The sequence below is a fragment of the Schistocerca gregaria genome, chromosome 3 (genome assembly GCF_023897955.1).
Source record: "Schistocerca gregaria isolate iqSchGreg1 chromosome 3, iqSchGreg1.2, whole genome shotgun sequence".
NCBI lineage: Eukaryota > Metazoa > Arthropoda > Insecta > Orthoptera > Acrididae > Schistocerca > Schistocerca gregaria.
Window position 1 is genome coordinate 26,186,655 of NC_064922.1, and position 20,419 is coordinate 26,207,073.

At 46.4% G+C, this 20,419-nt stretch overlaps 11 non-coding genes across 11 annotated transcripts; all 11 read left to right on the forward strand.

The window, feature by feature from the left end:
- The first annotated feature begins 5,796 nt into the window (after nt 1-5,796).
- On the forward strand, nt 5,797-5,869 carry Trnar-ucg (transfer RNA arginine (anticodon UCG)). Its single transcript has one exon. It is a non-coding gene; the product is annotated as a tRNA-Arg (tRNA).
- Nucleotides 5,870-6,320: 451 nt separating this feature from the next.
- On the forward strand, nt 6,321-6,393 carry Trnak-cuu (transfer RNA lysine (anticodon CUU)). The gene has a single exon. It is a non-coding gene; the product is annotated as a tRNA-Lys (tRNA).
- Nucleotides 6,394-7,844: 1,451 nt separating this feature from the next.
- Nucleotides 7,845-7,917, forward strand: Trnak-cuu (transfer RNA lysine (anticodon CUU)). Its single transcript has one exon. It is a non-coding gene; the product is annotated as a tRNA-Lys (tRNA).
- A 338-nt stretch (nt 7,918-8,255) lies between these two features.
- Nucleotides 8,256-8,327, forward strand: Trnat-agu (transfer RNA threonine (anticodon AGU)). Its single transcript has one exon. It is a non-coding gene; the product is annotated as a tRNA-Thr (tRNA).
- A 495-nt stretch (nt 8,328-8,822) lies between these two features.
- Trnar-ucg (transfer RNA arginine (anticodon UCG)) lies at nt 8,823-8,895 on the forward strand. The gene has a single exon. It is a non-coding gene; the product is annotated as a tRNA-Arg (tRNA).
- Nucleotides 8,896-9,755: 860 nt separating this feature from the next.
- Trnat-agu (transfer RNA threonine (anticodon AGU)) lies at nt 9,756-9,827 on the forward strand. Its single transcript has one exon. It is a non-coding gene; the product is annotated as a tRNA-Thr (tRNA).
- A 509-nt stretch (nt 9,828-10,336) lies between these two features.
- Nucleotides 10,337-10,409, forward strand: Trnar-ucg (transfer RNA arginine (anticodon UCG)). Its single transcript has one exon. It is a non-coding gene; the product is annotated as a tRNA-Arg (tRNA).
- Nucleotides 10,410-11,270: 861 nt separating this feature from the next.
- Nucleotides 11,271-11,342, forward strand: Trnat-agu (transfer RNA threonine (anticodon AGU)). The gene has a single exon. It is a non-coding gene; the product is annotated as a tRNA-Thr (tRNA).
- A 507-nt stretch (nt 11,343-11,849) lies between these two features.
- Trnar-ucg (transfer RNA arginine (anticodon UCG)) lies at nt 11,850-11,922 on the forward strand. Its single transcript has one exon. It is a non-coding gene; the product is annotated as a tRNA-Arg (tRNA).
- Nucleotides 11,923-12,786: 864 nt separating this feature from the next.
- On the forward strand, nt 12,787-12,858 carry Trnat-agu (transfer RNA threonine (anticodon AGU)). Its single transcript has one exon. It is a non-coding gene; the product is annotated as a tRNA-Thr (tRNA).
- A 7,380-nt stretch (nt 12,859-20,238) lies between these two features.
- On the forward strand, nt 20,239-20,311 carry Trnak-cuu (transfer RNA lysine (anticodon CUU)). Its single transcript has one exon. It is a non-coding gene; the product is annotated as a tRNA-Lys (tRNA).
- Nucleotides 20,312-20,419: the final 108 nt, after the last annotated feature.

Consider the following 20,419-nt stretch of genomic DNA (forward strand, 5'->3'; position numbering starts at 1 on the left):
TTCTCCCACTACCGCTGGGTCTGGACCACATGGGGATGCGGGAGATCACTGCAGCTCCGACACCGGGGATGCACCCTTGCCTCCGTCTGCCTCTCGAGATCCAGTGGTGTCAACGTCCCTGGGCGACTGGGCGCAGGAGATGGAGTTGCAGGATGCGTTTCAGAACCAAGACGATGCACCGATGCCGATGGCAGCGTCTACGCGGCCGGCGACAGACGCCTAGGACGGCATGAGCACCTCTCGTCGCTGCCTAGCACTTCGCAAGAACGGCGCTCCACGTCACGACTACTGCCCTCCTGTCATACCATGGTCACCTCCCGAGACTTGATGGACCAGGCATACCGCCTCGCCACGATCAACGTCAATGGCATTACATCTGATGTCAAGACCTGTATGCTGAACGATACGTTACGCGCTGCGGATCTGGACGTTGTTTTCCTTCAAGAAGTCCGTTCAGGACTCTGTCTCGATGCCTACGGATATGACGCCTACACTATGCCTGCAGATGTGGGCGGCGGAGGTACGGCGATTCTACTGCGGGAAGGGATAATGGCCACTGATGTCTCCTATTAACCGTCGGCCCGGGGGGTCGCACTCACGATTGGTACAGTACGTCTGGTGAACTTCTATGCTCCTTCAAGCACCGGCAAAAGGAGAGAACGGCGCACCTTTTTTGCCGAAGATATAGCCCCTCTCTTCCAGGGCAATACCGACCACTTGGTAGTAGGCGGCGATTTTAATTGTGTGCTCCGCCCATCCGACCAGGAGCCACACTATACCACCTGCCCGGCACTCCAGGCACTTGTACAGGACTTGGCCTTGTTGGACACCTTGATCATCCAACACGGCGACCGTCGAGCACACACCTCCTTTACTAGTCACTCCGCGAGCCGTTGGATCGAGTCTACGTCACCCGCGGCCTACGATCGGCCGTTGTCGACGCTGAGATGTGGCCGGCAGCGTTCACGGATCACCTCGCATATGTGTGTACTCTCACCCTTCCCCGCCAGCGCGTCCGCCGAAGTAGGGGTCCGTGGCGCCTCAATGTGGCCCTTCTTGATGAGATAAATTGCAGACGCGCAGTCGAGTCCACATGGAGCAATTGCCACCGGCGTTTACCCGCCTACCGTTCTGTACTTCAATGGTGGTTACGGTGTGCAAAACCCGCACTGTGCCGAACATTAGTCAGCTATGGACGCGACCGAGCGCGCTGGTATACTGCGACTACTGATTTTTACTATACTGCGCTACGCGAACTGGCTGTACAACCGCCGTCGCCAGAGCGACAATCAGCAGTACAACGCGTCAAGGCACAATTGCTTCGTATCAACGCCGTACGTGTTGCGGGTGTGCGGGTGCGAGCGAGGACGACTGATGATGTTCGTGGTGAACGACCTTCCCTCCACCATATCATTCAAGAACGCCGAAGACGCAAGAGGCAGCTCATTACCGAGGTTGAGACGGAGGACGGGCGACGCGTTGACGCACAAATGGATATCGTCCGAGCGTTCACACAGTCATATAAACTTCTTTACGAGAGGGAGTCCCACATGAATGTAGGGGTCAGGGAAGTCCTATCTGACCTACCAGTCTCTCGGAACCTACAAGATGATGCTACGCTCTTGTCGGCGGTGACTTTGGAAGAACTGCGAGAGACTCTGTTGCGTGGCTCTCCCAACAAAACGCCTGGCCCTGACGGCCTCCCTCTTGAATTTTACAAGCGGTTCTTTGATCTCATGGGCCCAATGTGGGTCAGGGTGTACAGTGAACTCCTGGACGCCGATTTTCAGGTACCATCTGACTTTACTGAGGGTCTCTTGATCCCTGTGCCCAAACCCGGCGGAGGCCGTCGCCCTCTTGATTTTCGCCTGTTGACAATGCTAAACACTGACTATAAGCTGTTGACACGAATGCTCCGTGAGAGGCTCAAACCTACGGTAATGTCGGCCATTCACACTGATCAAACCTGCCTCGGGGGCGACACTAATGTGTTTACGACTTTAAGCACCTATAGAGACGTGGTGGCGCTCATGCAAACTTGCCGCCTCCAAGGCGCTCTTGTTGCGCTGGACTTCGACCATGCTTTCGACCGCGTTAACCATGGTTTCCTGCGTACTGTTATGGAACACATCGGTGTCCCGCGTCTGTTGTGCTTCGATTGATCCATGGGGCTGTCACGAGGATTATGATCAACGGCTGTCGGTCCGCCCCTGTCCGTGTCTACAGGTCCGTCCGGCAGGGTTGTCCTCTTTCTGCCATGCTCTTCGCCGTTGCCCTCGAACCAGCTCTTCACGGACTACGGCGACGCTTAGAAGGACTTACCCTCCGTTCCGTAACCTTTCGATGTGGTGCATACGCCGACGATGTGATGTTCTTAGCACGGTCTGGTGACGAAATACACATGGCGTTTTCCTGGCTCCACCAGTATGGGGCGGTGGCAGGCAGTGTGCTCAACCTTCGGAAATCACGCTACATGGAGGTAGGACGAGGAATGCCTGCAGGTCTGGCCATACCTCTGACAAAGGTCCCGATGCTCAAGTGTTTAGGGATATCACTCCATCGACAAATACAACGCACGGCGGCTTTTACGTATCGTATGGTCTTACGACGACTCCGTTTAGAGGCTCGTATCAATAAATTCAGATCATTGAACATTTTGCAACGCGCCCAATACGTTAATGTGTACATGGCTTCTCACCTTAACCATTACGCCCATGTACTGCCGATAACGGACACGATGGATTCCAGGATACAGGCAGTGTTTGGACACGTGGTGAACGATGGTGCTGTTTTCAAGATCCGTTTTGTTACGCTTACTTTATCCTTCGACAAAGGCGGTGTTGAACTCACTCACGTCAAGCACAGAGCGCTGACACTGTATCTCCGTTCCATGAGGCGACTCTGGCTTTCACCAACAGCCAGTCTCCCCGGCCTACTGATTGAAGAAGTGGCCCCACGTACGCTGTACCCACCGGTACCAGTTGGACATTTATCGCTCTCGCTGTCACACATTAGAACGTTTTTCGTAGAGCATAGCTATGTGTTGCGGGTTATATCGGAGACACGGAATCCGACAGCGAAGACTTATTATAGTGCTCTCCAGCACTGGACTCCGGATAACGACATTGTACGGCGCCACCCTACAGTCGACTGGCCACGAGTATGGCGAGCCATCCACGCGCCGTTCCTGTCTACTTTCGTGCGGTCGAGGTGGTATGTGGTCGTTAACGAGAAACTTCCAACCCGACAACGGCTGCATGCCATTCACCTAATTGACGACCCTGTGTGCCCCCGTTGCATGACGTTAGACACGGACGAACATAGACTGAAATGTGGCCCCGCGCGTAAGTGCTGGAAACTGATCCGCCAGATCCTGGCTTTCCTGCTCCGCCGCCCCTACGTTTCGATTTTACCCCAAGAACTCTTTCATCCCGACGCTGTCTATTTCCCTATGACCCTGATGAATGCGGTTAATTGGGTACGAGGAATGGCGATACACTACATATACCGCGATGGAGACAAAGACGTCCTCGATTTATGGTACTATATGATCGACGAGTTTCTGGTCTTAACGAACAGACAGGATTACCGGAACATTTTTGCGAACTATTTGGGTTCGTCATTCATGGACCCACCAACCAGCTGGGGTGTGCCGGGTGTGAGAAGACATTAACTTGTAGATGTGATCTTTCCACGATTCCCCTATGGTAACAGAAACAGTCTCTGACAGTGTGCAGCGGCCCTGGGCGCTCCAACGATTGGTTGCTGGTGATGTCCAATGCAATGACGACCGCCCGTTCCTGGCCGCCCGCCTAGCAATGTGACCGCAGCGAGCAAGATGGCCCTTTTTAGTTCACTTTATTGGCAACTTTTTGCGCATGGCTGCCTTGTTTTTTTTATGCATTCTCAAAAAAAAATGTAGTTAGTAGTTTGTGAAATAAGCATTGTAGGCTGTGATTATATTTTTGTTGAGCTTAATAATTAGTGTGTGTAGAAACACTATTTTCTTTAAGTATTAGTTGACATATTTCTGTACATGGTATTTGCATAAGTGCCTTAGTACAACTTCAGTTTTGTGGCTTTGTCATGGCATTTCCATGAAAGTAACCAAAGAGATGGGAGGTTATTTTATGCACAGACTGATTTTTTCTTTTCTTTTTTGTAATATTTTTATAAAAAAAAAACAAAAAAAAGTGGTCGTTCGGTAGCGTTTTCGCTTCCCACGCCTGGGTTCCCGGATTCGATTCCCGGCGGGGTCAGGGATTTTCTCAAATAAAAAAAAGTAAAAAAAAATAAAATAAAAAAAAATGGATAAGGCGTCGGACTTCGGATCCGAAGATTGCAGGTTCGAATCCTGTCACGGTCGTGTTTTTCCAGTTCTGAGAAACAAACATACCGTTTTAATGTAGCAATTGTGCAGTACGAAACCGTCTGAATGTTGCTGTTGACCATTTTGTGCTTGGAGATGGTCTTGAGCTTGAAACACACACAACAAGACCGGTGTTAACTAGCGAAATGGTCGGCAGAGTGCCCTCACCGCGAGGTTTGACTGGCACTTGCACATCTAAAACAACGTCGGAAAGTAACTCGTTCGGCTTTTGAGTCACGTCAAGTATGTGTGTTAATTTTGGCGACGCTAGCTCTGCAGATTGTCATGCAATTCCTTTACCTCTCAGAAATGATTATGAAATAAAAGTGAAGTACGTGACGAGTGTGACGTTAGGAAAACATTAGGCAGCATGGAGAGATTCTGTATGGGACCAACCAACCCAAACGAGTACTGTGTGATCTGCTACCCAGCAGGTACCCAACGAGGCAGCACGGCTAGCTCAGTCAGTAGAGCATGAGACTATTAATCATAGGTTCGTGGGTTCGAGCCCTACGCTGGGCGGAACGGAATTTTTCTCCGCTGCAGATGTAAATTACCGATTTTCTGATTAACGTGATGTAATGGAAATAGCAACTTTAAAATTTGCCTACGTCTCAATCAGTCGCAAGAAAACTGTATTTGAAGGTGAAGGTGATTTTGTAGACATGTGAAAGTCATGTTCTGAAGTGCAGGTGATTTTGTTTGGAGAGAACATCGGCTACGTGTCAGATGTGTATCCAAGCAGTAATGGGTCGCCATAGCTGCTAATATTAGTCAAAAATATGAAGTGTTGTCAGCTGAAGTCTGATGATTCAGACGACCGTGCGGCGAAGTACGCAAAAGTTCCGCTAGGCCGCGCCTCTTTAGCTCAGTGGTAGAGCACTGGTCTAGTAAACCAGGAGTCGTGAGTTCCATCCTTACAGGAGGAAGACGAATTTTGGAAATCAGTTGCGCGTCATGGCCGTATAGCAAACAGTATCTGTGATGGCGAACAATTAGCGAGAGGCGTTTTATTAAGAATTACTCTCAGATGTGATTAAGGCGAATGGCGCTGATAAAGCATTTGCCAAAGCGGTACGGCATAAGGTGGGACGAGGCATTCTGAATTACATTTTATAGATGTATTTCTCATAAATCTCTGAGCCTCTCGCGGTCGTCGTCGTCGTCGTCGCCGCCGCCGCTTCTGCAGAATTAGCAAATGGCCATCGTAGCAAATGCGGCGAGGGACACCCTGTCATCGATTCCGATTGCGCAAAGTGTGTGGTCTTGTTTTCCTGTCTATGTTTGGTCGGTCTCGTAAGAGGTTGAATGTAACGAATGGGTGGGAAAGAGTAAGGGGCAGCGGCTGTGTGGAACGAAAACACAATTCCTCAGGGGGTGTGAGCGTTTCGAGATGAATCGTATATAAGTAATTCTTGGTCGTCAGTGACCGTGTGGCCTAATGGATAAGGCGTCGGACTTCGGATCCGAAGATTGTAGGTTCGAATCCTGTCACGGTCGTGTTTTTCCAGTTCTGAGAAACAAACATACCGTTTTAATGTAGCAATTGTGCAGTACGAAACCGTCTGAATGTTGCTGTTGACCATTTTGTGCTTGTAGATGGTCTTGAGCTTGAAACACACACAACAAGACCGGTGTTAACTAGCGAAATGGTCGGCAGAGAGCCCTCACCGCGAGGTTTGACTGGCACTTGCACATCTAAAACAACGTCGGAAAGTAACTCGTCGGCTTTTGAGTCACGTCAAGTATGTGTGTTAATTTTGACGCCGCTAGCTCTGCAGATTGTCATGCAATTCCTTTACCTCTCAGAAAAGATTATGAAATAAAAGTGAAGTACGTGACAAGTGTGACGTTAGGAAAACATTAGGCAGCATGGAGAGATTCTGTATGGGACCAACCAACCCAAACGAGTACAGTGTGATCTGCTACCCAGCACGTATCCAACGAGGCAGCACGGCTAGCTCAGTCGGTAGAGCATGAGACTCTTAATCACAGGGTCGTGGGTTCGAGCCCTTCGCTGGGCGGAACGGAATTTTTCTCCACTGCAGATGTAAATTACCGAATTTCTGATTAACGTGATGTAATGGAAATAGCAACTTTAAAATTTGCCTACGTCTCAATCAGTCGCAAGAAAACTGTATTTGAAGGTGAAGGTGATTTTGTAGACATGTGTGAAAGTCATGTTCTGAAGTGCAGGTGATTTTGTTTGGAGAGAACATCGGCTACGTGTCAGATGTGTAGCCAAGCAGTAATGGGTCGCCATAGCTGCAAATATTAGTCGAAAATATGAAGTGTTGTCAGCTGAAGTCTGAAGATTCAGACGACCGTACGGACGAAGTACGCAAAAGTTCCGCTAGGCCGCGCCTCTTTAGCTCAGTGGTAGAGCACTGGTCTAGTAAACCAGGACTCGTGAGTTCCATCCTCACAGGAGGAAGACGAATTTTGGAAATCAGTTGCGCGTCATGGCCGTATAGCAAACAGTATCTGTGATGGCGAACAATTAGCGAGAGGCGTTTTATTAAGAGTTACTCTCAGATGTGATTAAGGCGAATGGCGCTGATAAAGCATTTGCCAAAGCGGTACGGCATAAGGTGGGACGAGGCAGTCTGAATTACATTTTATAGATGTATTTCTCACAAATCGCTGAGCCTCTCGCGGTCGTCGTCGTCGTCGTCGTCGTCGTCGTCGTCGTTGCCGTCGCCGCTGCCGCAGAAGTAGCAAAGGGCCATCGTAGCAAATGCGGCGAGGGACACCCTGCCATCGATTCCGATTGCGCAAAGTGTGTGGTCTTGTTTTCCTGTCTATGTTTGGTCGGTCTCGTAAGAGGTTGAATGTAACGAATGGGAGGGAAAGAGTAAGGGGCAGCGGCTGTGTGGAACGAAAACACAATTCCTCAGGGGGTGTGAGCGTTTCGAGATAAGTCGTATATAATTTACACTTGGTTGTCAGTGTCCGTGTGGCCTAATGGATAAGGCGTCGGACTTCGGATCCGAATATTGCGGGTTTGAATCCTGTCACGGTCGTGTTTTTCCAGTTCTGAAAAACAAACATACCGTTTTAATGTAGCAATTGTGCAGTACGAAAGCGTCTGAATGTTGCTGTTGACCATTTTGTGCTTGGAGATGGTCTTGAGCTTGAAACACACACAAGAAGACCGGTGTTAACTAGCGAAATGGTCGGCAGAGTGCCCTCACCGCGCGGTTTGACTGGCACTTGCACATCTAAAACAACGTCGGAAAGTAACTCGTTCGGCTTTTGAGTCACGTCAAGTATGTGTGTTAATTTTGACGCCGCTAGCTCTGCAGATTGTCATGCAATTCCTTTACCTCTCAGAAATGATTATGAAATAAAAGTGAAGTACGTGACGAGTGTGACGTTAGGAAAACATTAGGCAGCATGGAGAGATTCTGTATGGGACCAACCAACCCAAACGAGTACTGTGCGATCTGCTACCCAGGAGGTACCCAACGAGGCAGCACGGCTAGCTCAGTCGGTAGAGCATGAGACTCTTAATCACGGGGTCGTGGGTTCGAGCCCTTCGCTGGGCGGAACGGAATTTTTCTCCACTGCAGATGTAAATTACCGATTTTCTGATTAACGTGATGTAATGGAAATAGCAACTTTAAAATTTGCCTACATCTCAATCAGTCGCAAGAAAACTGTATTTGAAGGTGAAGGTGATTTTGTAGACATGTGTGAAAGTCATGTTCTGAAGTGCAGGTGATTTTGTTTGGAGAGAACATCGGCTACGTGTCAGATGTGTAGCCAAGCAGTAATGGGTCGCCATAGCTGCAAATATTAGTGAAAAATATGAAGTGTTGTCAGCTGAAGTCTGAAGATTCAGACGACCGTACGGACGAGGTACGCAAAAGTTCCGCTAGGCCGCGCCTCTTTAGCTCAGTGGTAGAGCACTGGTCTAGTAAACCAGGAGTCGTGAGTTCCATCCTCACAGGAGGAAGACGAATTTTGGAAATCAGTTGCGCGTCATGGCCGTATAGCAAACAGTATCAGTGATGGCGAACAATTAGCGAGAGGCGTTTTATTAAGAATTACTCTAAGATGTGATTAAGGCAAATGACGCTGATAAAGCATTTACCAAAGCAGTACGGCATAAGGTGGGACGAGGCAGTCAGAATTACGTTTTATAGATGTATTTTTCACAAATCGCTGAGCCTCTCGCTGTCGTCGTCGTCGTCGCTGCCGCCGCTTCTGCAGAAGTAGCAAATGGCCATCGTAGCAAATGCGGCGAGGGACACCCTGCCATCGATTCCGATTGCGCAAAGTGTGTGGTCTTGTTTTCCTGTCTATGTTTGGTCGGTCTCGTAAGAGGTTGAATGTAACGAATGGGTGGGAAAGAGTAAGGGGCAGCGGCTGTGTGGAACGAAAACACAATTCCTCAGGGGGTGTGAGCGTTTCGAGATGAATCGTATATAAGTTATACTTGGTCGTCAGTGACCTTGTGGCCTAATGGATAAGGCGTCGGACTTCGGATCCGAAGATTGCAGGTTCGAATCCTGTCACGGTCGTGTTTTTCCAGTTCTGAGAAACAAACATACCGTTTTAATGTAGCAATTGTGCAGTACGAAACCGTCTGAATGTTGCTGTTGACCAATTAGTGCTTGGAGATGGTCTTGAGCTTGAAACACACACAAGAAGACCGGTGTTAACTAGCGAAGTGGTCGGCAGAGTGCCCTCACCGCGAGGTTTGACTGGCACTTGCACATCTAAAACAACGTCGGAAAGTAACTCGTTCGGCTTTTGAGTCACGTCAAGTATGTGTGTTAATTTTGACGCCGCTAGCTCTGCAGATTGTCATGCAATTCCTTTACCTCCAGAAATGATTATGAAATAAAAGTGAAGTACGTGACGAGTGTCGTTAGGAAAACATTAGGCAGCATGAAGAGATTCTGTATGGGACCAACCAACCCAAACGAGTACTGTGTGATCTGCTACCCAGGAGGTACCCAACGAGGCAGCACGGCTAGCTCAGTCGGTAGAGCATGAGACTCTTAATCACAGGGTCGTGGGTTCGTGCCTTTCGCTGGGCGGAACGGAATTTTTCTCCACTGCAGATGTAAATTACCGATTTTCTGATTAACGTGATGTAATGGAAATAGCAACTTTAAAATTTGCCTACGTCTCAATCAGTCGCAAGAAAACTGTATTTGAAGGTGAAGGTGATTTTGTAGACATGTGTGAAAGTCATGTTCTGAAGTGCAGGTGATTTTGTTTGGAGAGAACATCGGCTACGTGTCAGATGTGTATCCAAGCAGTAATGGGTCGCCATAGCTGCAAATATTAGTGAAAAATATGAAGTGTTGTCAGCTGAAGTCTGAAGATTCAGACGACCGTACGGACGAAGTACGCAAAAGTTCCGCTAGGCCGCGCCTCTTTAGCTCAGTGGTAGAGCACTGGTCTAGTAAACCAGGAGTCGTGAGTTCCATCCTCACAGGAGGAAGACGAATTTTGGAAATCAGTTGCGCGTCATGGCCGTATAGCAAACAGTATCTGTGATGGCGAACAATTAGCGAGAGCCGTTTTATTAAGAATTACTCTCAGATGTGATTAAGGCGAATGGCGCTGATAAAGCATTTGCCAAAGCGGTACGGCATAAGGTGGGACGAGGCATTCTGAATTACATTTTATAGATGTATTTCTCACAAATCTCTGAGCCTCCCGCGGTCGTCGTCGTCGTCGTCGTCGTCGTCGTCGTCGTCGTCGTCGTCGTCGTCGTCGCCGCCGCCGCTTCTGCAGAAATAGCAAATGGCCATCGTAGCAAATGCGGCGAGGAACACCCTGCCATCGATTCCGATTGCGCAAAGTGTGTGGTCGGTCTCGTAAGAGGTTGAATGTAACGAATGGGTGGGAAAGAGTAAGGGGCAGCGGCTGTGTGGAACGAAAACACAATTCCTCAGGGGGTGTGAGCGTTTCGAGATGAATCGTATAAAGTTACACTTGGTCGTCAGTGACCTTGTGGCCTAATGGATAAGGCGTCGGACTTCGGATCCGAAGATTGCAGGTTCGAATCCTGTCACGGTCGTGTTTTTCCAGTTCTGAGAAACAAACATACCGTTTTAATGTAGCAATTGTGCAGTACGAAACAGTCTGAATGTTGCTGTTGACCATTTTGTGCTTGAAGATGGTCTTGAGCTTGAAACACACACAAGAAGACCGGTGTTAACTAGCGAAATGGTCGGCAGAGTGCCCTCACCGCGAGGTTTGACTGGCACTTGCACATCTAAAACAACGTCAGAAAGTAACTCGTTCGGCTTTTGAGTCACGTCAAGTATGTGTGTTAATTTTGACGCCGCTAGCTCTGCAGATTGTCATGCAATTCCTTTACCTCTCAGAAATGATTATGAAATAAAAGTGAAGTACGTGACGAGTGTCGTTAGGAAAACATTAGGCAGCATGGAGAGATTCTGTATGGGACCAACCAACCCAAACGAGTACTGTGTGATCTGCTACCCAGGAGGTACCCAACGAGGCAGCACGGCTAGCTCAGTCGGTAGAGCATGAGACTCTTAATCACAGGGTCGTGGGTTCGAGCTCTTCGCTGGGCGGAACGGAATTTTTCTCCACTGCAGATGTAAATTACCGATTTTCTGATTAACGTGATGTAATGGAAATAGCAACTTTAAAATTTGCCTACGTCTCAATCAGTCGCAAGAAAACTGTATTTGAAGGTGAAGGTGATTTTGTAGACATGTGTAAAAGTCATGTTCTGAAGTGCAGGTGATTTTGTTTGGAGAGAACATCGGCTACGTGTCAGATGTGTATCCAAGCAGTAATGGGTCGCCATAGCTGCAAATATTAGTGAAAAATATGAAGTGTTGTCAGCTGAAGTCTGAAGATTCAGACGACCGTACGGACGAAGTACGCAAAAGTTCCGCTAGGCCGCGCCTCTTTAGCTCAGTGGTAGAGCGCTGGTCTAGTAAACCAGGAGTCGTGAGTTCCATCCTCACAGGAGGAAGACGAATTTTGGAAATCAGTTGCGCGTCATGGCCGTATAGCAAACAGTATCTGTGATGGCGAACAATTAGCGAGAGGCGTTTTATTAAGAATTACTCTCAGATGTGATTAAGGCGAATGGCGCTGATAAAGCATTTGCCAAAGCGGTACGGCATAAGGTGGGACGAGGCATTCTGAATTACATTTTATAGATGTATTTCTCACAAATATCTGAGCCTCCCGCGGTCGTCGTCTTCGTCGTCATCGTCGTCGCCGCCGCCGCTTCTGCAGAAGTAGCAAATGGCCATCGTAGCAAATGCGGCGAGGGACACCCTGCCATCGATTCCGATTGCGCAAAGTGTGTGGTCTTGTTTTCCTGTCTATGTTTGGTCGGTCTCGTAAGAGGTTGAATGTAACGAATGGGTGGGAAAGGGTAAGGGGCAGCGGCTGTGTGGAACGAAAACACAATTCCTCAGGGGGTGTGAGCGTTTCGAGATGAATCGTATATAAGTTATATTTGGTCGTCAGTGACCGTGTGGCCTAGTGGATAAGGCGTCGGACTTCGGATCAGAAGATTGCAGGTTCGAATCCTCTCACGGTCGTGTTTTTCCAGTTCTGAGAAACAAACATACCGTTTTAATGTAGCAATTGTGCAGTACGAAACCGTCTGAATGTTGCTGTTGACCATTTTGTGCTTGGAGATGGTCTTGAGCTTGAAACACACACAAGAAGACCGGTGTTAACTAGCGAAATGGTCGGCAGAGTGCCCTCACCGCGAGGTTTGACTGGCACTTGCACATCTAAAACAACGTCGGAAAGTAACTCGTTCGGCTTTTGAGTCACGTCAAGTATGTGTGTTAATTTTGACGCCGCTAGCTCTGCAGATTGTCATGCAATTCCTTTACCTCTCAGAAATGATTATGAAATAAAAGTGAAGTACGTGACGAGTGTCGTTAGGAAAACATTAGGCAGCATGGAGAGATTCTGTATGGGACCAACCAACCCAAACGAGTACTGTGTGATCTGCTACCCAGGAGGTACCCAACGAGGCAGCACGGCTAGCTCAGTCGGTAGAGCATGAGACTCTTAATCACAGGGTCGTGGGTTCGAGCTCTTCGCTGGGCGGAACGGAATTTTTCTCCACTGCAGATGTAAATTACCGATTTTTTTCTGATTAACGTGATGTAATGGAAATAGCAACTTTAAAATTTGCCTACGTCTCAATCAGTCGCAAGAAAACTGTATTTGAAGGTGAAGGTGATTTTGTAGACATGTGTGAAAGTCATGTTCTGAAGTGCAGGTGATTTTGTTTGGAGAGAACATCGGCTACGTGTCAGATGTGTATCCAAGCAGTAATGGGTCGCCATAGCTGCAAATATTAGTGAAAAATATGAAGTGTTGTCAGCTGAAGTCTGAAGATTCAGACGACCGTACGGACGAAGTACGCAAAAGTTCCGCTAGGCCGCGCCTCTTTAGCTCAGTGGTAGAGCACTGGTCTAGTAAACCAGGAGTCGTGAGTTCCATCCTCACAGGAGGAAGACGAATTTTGGAAATCAGTTGCGCGTCATGGCCGTATAGCAAACAGTATCTGTGATGGCGAACAATTAGCGAGAGGCGTTTTATTAAGAATTACTCTCAGATGTGATTAAGGCGAATGGCGCTGATAAAGCATTTGCCAAAGCGGTACGGCATAAGGTGGGACGAGGCATTCTGAATTACATTTTATAGATGTATTTCTCACAAATCTCTGAGCCTCCCGCGGTCGTCGTCTTCGTCGTCATCGTCGTCGCCGCCGCCGCTTCTGCAGAAGTAGCAAATGGCCATCGTAGCAAATGCGGCGAGGGACACCCTGCCATCGATTCCGATTGCGCAAAGTGTGTGGTCTTGTTTTCCTGTCTATGTTTGGTCGGTCTCGTAAGAGGTTGAATGTAACGAATGGGTGGGAAAGAGTAAGGGGCAGCGGCTGTGTGGAACGAAAACACAATTCCTCAGGGGGTGTGAGCGTTTCGAGATGAATCGTATATAAGTTATACTTGGTCGTCAGTGACCGTGTGGCCTAATGGATATTCTGGCTTTAGCCGTCGCCGCGGTCGGACGTGCTTGTTGTTTACTCCGCGTACGTTAGCGCTATCGCCGGTGTTTGGTGTTTACGTGAAGTTAGCTGTACATTTTCGCTGTTATTTTTTGAGTGGTGTCTCTGATAAGTGTTTTTATAGTGCTTTCGTCCGTTCCACGTCTCGTGCTTCGCCGCAATTTCGGTTGTTGCCGGAATTTCGTCGGAACCGACGACCATGTCTGACACCGTCAGGAAGAATACTTTGGTCTTCTCGTTCGAGAAAGAAACACGGCCGGTCCAACCCACTGCGCTGGAAATCCACGATTGGCTGACTGAGGTAATCGGTATAAATTCTGACTCTGTTCATACCACGCAATTAGATGCTGAAAAATACTGTGTTTTTGTTAAATTTCTGAACTCAGTGACAGTCGATAAGTTGTTTGCAAAATGGGGTAATTCCGTCGAATTTGTTCATCGAGACGGTTCAAAAAGTAATGTCTCTGTACGAAAAGCTGATATCATGTACACCAATGTCAGGATTTTGAATGTTCCAATTGAAATTGATAATCAGTTGATCAAGGACGCTCTATCTAAATATGGCGAAGTTAAATCTATCTATAACGAAAGATGGTCGAAGCTATACAAGATACAGTGTTTTAATGGCATTAGATCCGTTGAAATGGAGGTGAAAGCCAACATTCCGTCCCATATATCCGTTGCAGGCCATAAAGCACATGTTGTGTATTCTGGTCAGGAGCGCACGTGCAATATTTGCAATGAGACAGGTCATTTCCGACAAGATTGTCCGCGCCGTGTTTTTGTTCTTCGGAACAATCTAACACAGCGTCAAAAACTGACCCTCAGCGATGTCTTACCAAATAGCACTTCCCTTCTTTCGGTTAACGACAGTGGTGCATGTACTTCTGCAGTGCCCGCCATAACTACTACGGAGTTCCCTCCCCTGAGCGTCATTACATCACACCCTTCTGTTCCCGGTTGCGATCTCCAGAATAAGAAGCGACCGTTGGAAACGACCGATGACGGCTCGGACGGCGAGTCCGCCCGTAATTCGCCTTCCACCCGCAAGCAGAAGCAGTGTAATGCGGATGTGCTCGAGGAAACTAACAGTACATGTATTGACGTGACGACAGCCGCTGAGGCAACCCGGCCGCTGTCGGCGGCTGAACAGGTACAAACGGTCCACGGAGGGGACGCAGTAACGATTGTCGCGGAGACGGAAGAGGCGCACTCCGAAGCACAAGAGGTGACGGAGCGGAACCCAACTCAAGAACTTACAGACCCACAAACCGCCGACTCAGTCAGTGCTCTGGAGCTAGTGACGGAAGAACAAGGAAATGGCACTCGTAAAAAGGACGCTGTTGAGGCAGCTTCGGTCACAACGGTGGTAAAGATAGACAATCCGAATGACGGCGCGTTGAACCAAGATGTCCGAAGACGCCGACTCAAACCGCAACCTAATCTCAAAGCTTCCCGTAAGCAAAGCAAACAACAACCAGCACAAGAGGAAGCGACGGCCAAGAACGTCTTGTATGAAATCATCACGGAAAGACCTAAGGAGGTACCTTCCAGTGACATTAGTGATGCAAAGCCCCTCGGTAAAACTAAAACCCGAGATGTTCGGAATCCTGCACCAAAATGAGGCTGTAAGATGAAAAATAAAAAAGGATTTTGTTGAACCAGTTTCATTTCTAATTGTACTACTGTCTTAGTCATATTTCAGAGGAACCAGATGAAGTGTTTCCCGAGCTTCAAATACTGACTATTCTTTTAGATGTTTGTTTAAGCAGAGTCGTTTCTCCCTTCTAGGAGCTGCACATCTCTTTTTTTTTTATTAATATTTTGTTATCTTTTTAATCACTTATTTACTTTTTATGCAAACTAAATGTCCCAGGCATATACAATTACGACTATCAATATTAACAGGATTACATCCGTGACTAAAGTTACAGCGCTCAAGGATTATTTATATGAGTCAGGGACGGACATTGCTTTCCTACAGGAAGTAGTGCTGACTAATCTTACAGTGCCTGGATATTTGGCGATTTTAAATGTCTCACTTGACACCAACGTCGGTACAGCAATTTTAGTCAGGGAGGGGATTCCTGTCTCGGATATCGAGAGGTTGGACTCCGGCAGAGCGATAGGTATAAAAGTCTTTGGTTCTACCCTTATCAATCTGTATGCCCCTTCTGGCACATCCAATAGAATGGAAAGAGCACAGTTCTATAAAGAAGAAATCATTTATTTATTACGGAAAAACCCAAAAGATCTTATAATAGGCGGTGATTTTAATTGTGTGATAAATAAGAAAGACCAGGTTCCGAATTTTAACACCTGCAACGAACTGAAGCGTTTCGTCACTGTTTTACAGCTTAAAGATGCATGGGAAATAATGTATCCCACATTTGTGGCATTTACATTCCTAGGTCCTCACTCACGTAGCAGGATCGACAGACTCTACATATCGCAAAGTCTAGTTAGCTCCTTCATTAAAGCAGAGACGATTCCAGTTTACTTTTCTGATCATAGCTCCGTGCTAGCTTCCATCAACCTTACTGCGCAACCCACTCGCCGTTTTAGAAGTTCATGGCACCTTAATACGTCACTGATGCAGGACGACGGATTAGAAGAAAGTTTGGCAGAAGCGTGGGCATTGTGCCTCCGCTCTGTAGATCGACACGTCTCAGTACTAGACTGGTGGTGCAACAGGGCAAAGCCTAAACTGAGAAAAGTTCTCATCCAGTATAGTGTACAACGATCGAAAGACTTGAAAAATTCCATAGAATTTTATTATACCATGCTGCGCAATTTATATGAGCAGGCAAACACTTCCAACGTCCGTCTGGCAGATATCAAGCAAACTAAGGCCAAATTGCTCAGTCTTAAAAGACAGCAGATGGAGGGTCTGAAATTAAAATCCAAGGCTAAGACAGTCGTGGAGGATGAACATGCTTCCTTGTACCATCTACTGAAGCACGAAAGAAACAGGAGACGCACCTTCATTGATGGACTTCAGTCTGAAACTGGCGAGACACTCACGACTCAGAGAGACATCGTCAATGCAGTGCACAAATATTACGAAGACCTATACACTGCCAACCCGGTATGTGAAGAGTCCTTCGATGAGTTCCTTAGTTACATAGCTCCACAGGTCTCGGACGAGGAAAACGAAGACCTTCTCGTTGAGTGTACTAACGAAGATATCCACAGAATCATCTGCAAATCTCCTCTGAGGAAATCGCCGGGACCGGATGGTTTGCCTGTTGAATTTTATACACGATACTGGCCACTGATTGGTGACATGTTTACCCGAATGACGAACGAGGTGCTTCAGGGAAAACATTTACCTGCTGTTTTTAAAGAGAGCACAATAGTACTAATCCCAAAAAATGCTGCAAAAAGAAACCTCAACAACTTTCGTCCTATCTCCCTGTTAAACTCCGATTATAAAATCATCGGCATAATTTTAAACAACAGACTCTCACAGTTGGCCAAAAAGATAGTAAGTCCATACCAGTCCTGTGTGCCTACCAAGAGCATTTTCAAAAGCATAGCTGAATATAGAGATATAATTGCAATCACTGCTGTGACCACCATAAAATGTGCTATCATGTTTATTGACTTCCAGAAAGCATTTGATCGTGTGGATCATAGATTCCTTAGTGCCACACTGAACAAAATAGGTTTTAATGAGCGAGTCGTAAGTGTGATCAGCAATGTTGCAACAGGCATCAGCGCTTGTATATCAGTTAACTGCCAGAGGACAAAGCAGATTCAGATCAGGCGCGGCGTTCCTCAAGGAAGCCCCCTCTCCATGTTCCTATTCGTGCTTTCATTAGAACCTTTCCTCCGCAGTGTTCATGCCACTCTAACTGGCATCACATTATCTGGTCACCGAACAGTCATAAACGCCTATGCCGATGATGTCGGAGTCGTCCTGCGAAATCCCGACGACATTTTGAAATTGGAAACGCTAATTAAAAAGTACTGTAGAGTCTCCGGAGCAGGTGTCAACGCAAACAAAAGCAAACTCCTAAACCTGCGGGGTTTTCAACATACCACCTTAGCCTGGGCCACAACGGTCACCCAATGCAAAGCACTAGGAATAACACTGACACCTTGTCCGTTAAAAATGGCAGCTATCAATTGGAGAAATACGTCGGGACAACTTCTTGGAACAACAAGGGAAAACCTCCACCGTAACATGAACCAAGTTCAGAGGGTGATTTTCATTAACCACTGCATTCTCTCCAGGAGTTACTTTATAGCACAGATCTTCCCACTACCGAAAATGATTGGAAAAAAGATAATGTCTACCATTGCCAGCTATCTTTGGAAAGGGGATATATTCAGAGTCGACGCAAAAACTGCGACCTTAGATCCCAGGAATGGAGGTTTGGGGTTAGTTGACATCAGAAATAAGGCGTCTGCGCTTTTTATAAACAGGACCGCCACTATCCTTAGCGACCACGCTGATAGCATTACAACTAAATTATTTGAAGTTGTCAGGCCTGCCAGTTTACAGGCGCCGGTGAATGTGCAAAAAATAAATAACCGGCTCCAGTACGTTCGTGTATATTTTGTGGAATTAAGCTATCTCGGCGGTGTCATCATCAACTCACGACGGATCACGGCCCGCGATATTCTGTGCCATCGAAAGAAAATGGAGGGGAGAAACAAATTGGAAAGTAAATACCCACACACTGATTGGGACGCCATATGGAAAAATATTAATATGCGTGGTCTACCATCGGACGTCAAGTCCGCGTGGTATAAAACAGTGAATGAGACCGTAAGCACCAATGAAAGGTTACATGCAATCGGCGTTAGCGACACGAACCTATGTCTCAACTGTAAATTGATCGACACGTTAGTGCACAGATTCACGTGCGGTGGCAATCTACAACTCTGTAATTGGATTAGGGAACAACTGGCTTTTCTTACGAGATCTTCGGTGGAAAATTTTCCCCCTGTTACATTCCTCAGGCCTCAGACTTGCTATTTTCCAGCAGCAAAAAACAACTCGGTCCATTGGTTAATGGGACACTATGTGAATTACGTAATTAATCACCTGGGAAATGACAATTCCACTGATTTTTACATGTACTTGAAGTGTGCTTTTTATAACGCCCTGAAATATAAAGACCACAAGAAAAACTACGGCAATATGCTTAAAATTGTATTCGAGCGACTGGGCATTGGTTGACAAGCAACGAGATAAACAAAAATCGTTTATTTAAGCGAAACGACGCTTAAACAAAAACAATTGGGGAGAAGTACAATTTTACAGTTTCATATTACAATCACTTATCCTCTGCTGGCAAAGAAGGCTATTTTGATTATTGTACAGAAGAAGCCGAAGCCGAAAGCCAGTATCGCAGGGTTAAAGATAAATTGTTTTCTTATACATTCATCTTATGACTGAGAAGGAAGTCTCATTTGTTTCCATGGAAGGGAACATACTTTTTTATTATTATTATTAATCTCAAGAAGGAAAGGAGGCTATGGAATTAGTGCCTTAACATAAAATTCCTTCTTCACATTCCATGAAGATTTTTCTTTTACAATAAAAAAAAATAACAAACGAACAAAAATAATAATAATAACAATAAAAAAACTAAACAGAAATTAAAAAAATAATATACAGGTTCAGGGTCCACTACTTCCTACAACTTTATTATATATTACAAAGAAGTATGCTAGGTTGCCGAGAAGCAGTGGATGAGAAAAAAAAAAAAAAAAAAAAAAAAAAAAAAAAAAAAAAAAAAAGGCACTAAAGCTATAACCTTCAATCTCTATTGCTTCGGCATGACATAAATTTTTTGTTTCAAATGAAGCATCTTTTGGTTCAGGATTTCGAAGGCAAAACAGCATATATCTACGTATACAACAAGATGTAAAATTTCTTATTGAAAACTATGATAAAGACACGCCTCAGCAACAGGACTGGGTGGAGACATCGCGGCCAGGCCTCGAGATTTTGACCCCTGCCCGCTTTGCCTCCGACTGCCTCATGCTGCTTATAAAAAAAAAAAAAAAAAAAAAAAAAAAAAAAAAAAAAAAAAAAAACTTGGCAGATCAATCGCTTAGTGTGTGAAAAGTCTCGGGTTCAAGCCCCGGCAAAAAAGAAAAAAAAAGGAGCAGATAAAAAAAAAATGGATCAGGCGTCGGACTTCGGATCTGATGATTACAGGTTCGAATGCTGTCACGCTCGTGTTTTACAAAAAAAAAAAAAAAAAAAAAAAAAAAAAAAAAAAGTGGCCTAATGGATAAGGCATCGGTCTCCTAAACCGGGGATTGTGGGTTCGAGTAAAAATAAAAAAAAAAAAAAAATGGATAAGGCGTCGGACTTCGGATCCTAAGATTGCAGGTTCGAATCCTGTCACGGTCGTGTTTTTCCAGTTCTGAAAAACAAACATACCGTTTTAATGTAGCAATTGTGCAGTACGAAACCGTCTGAATGTTGCTGTTGACCATTTTGTGCTTGAAGATGGTCTTGAGCTTGAAACACACACAAGAAGACCGGTGTTAACTAGCGAAATGGTCGGCAGAGTGCCCTCACCGCGAGGTTTGACTGGCACTTGCACATCTAAAACAACGTCGGAAAGTAACTCGTTCGGCTTTTGAGTCACGTCAAGTATGTGTGTTAATTTTGACGCCGCTAGCTCTGCAGATTGTCATGCAATTCCTTTACCTCTCAGAAATGATTATGAAATAAAAGTGAAGTACGTGACGAGTGTCGTTAGGAAAACATTAGGCAGCATGGAGAGATTCTGTATGGGACCAACCAACCCAAACGAGTACTGTGTGATCTGCTACCCAGGAGGTACCCAACGAGGCAGCACGGCTAGCTCAGTCGGTAGAGCATGAGACTCTTAATCACAGGGTCGTGGGTTCGAGCCCTTCGCTGGGCGGAACGGAATTTTTCTCCACTGCAGATGTAAATTACCGATTTTCTGATTAACGTGATGTAATGGAAATAGCAACTTTAAAATTTGCCTACGTCTCAATCAGTCGCAAGA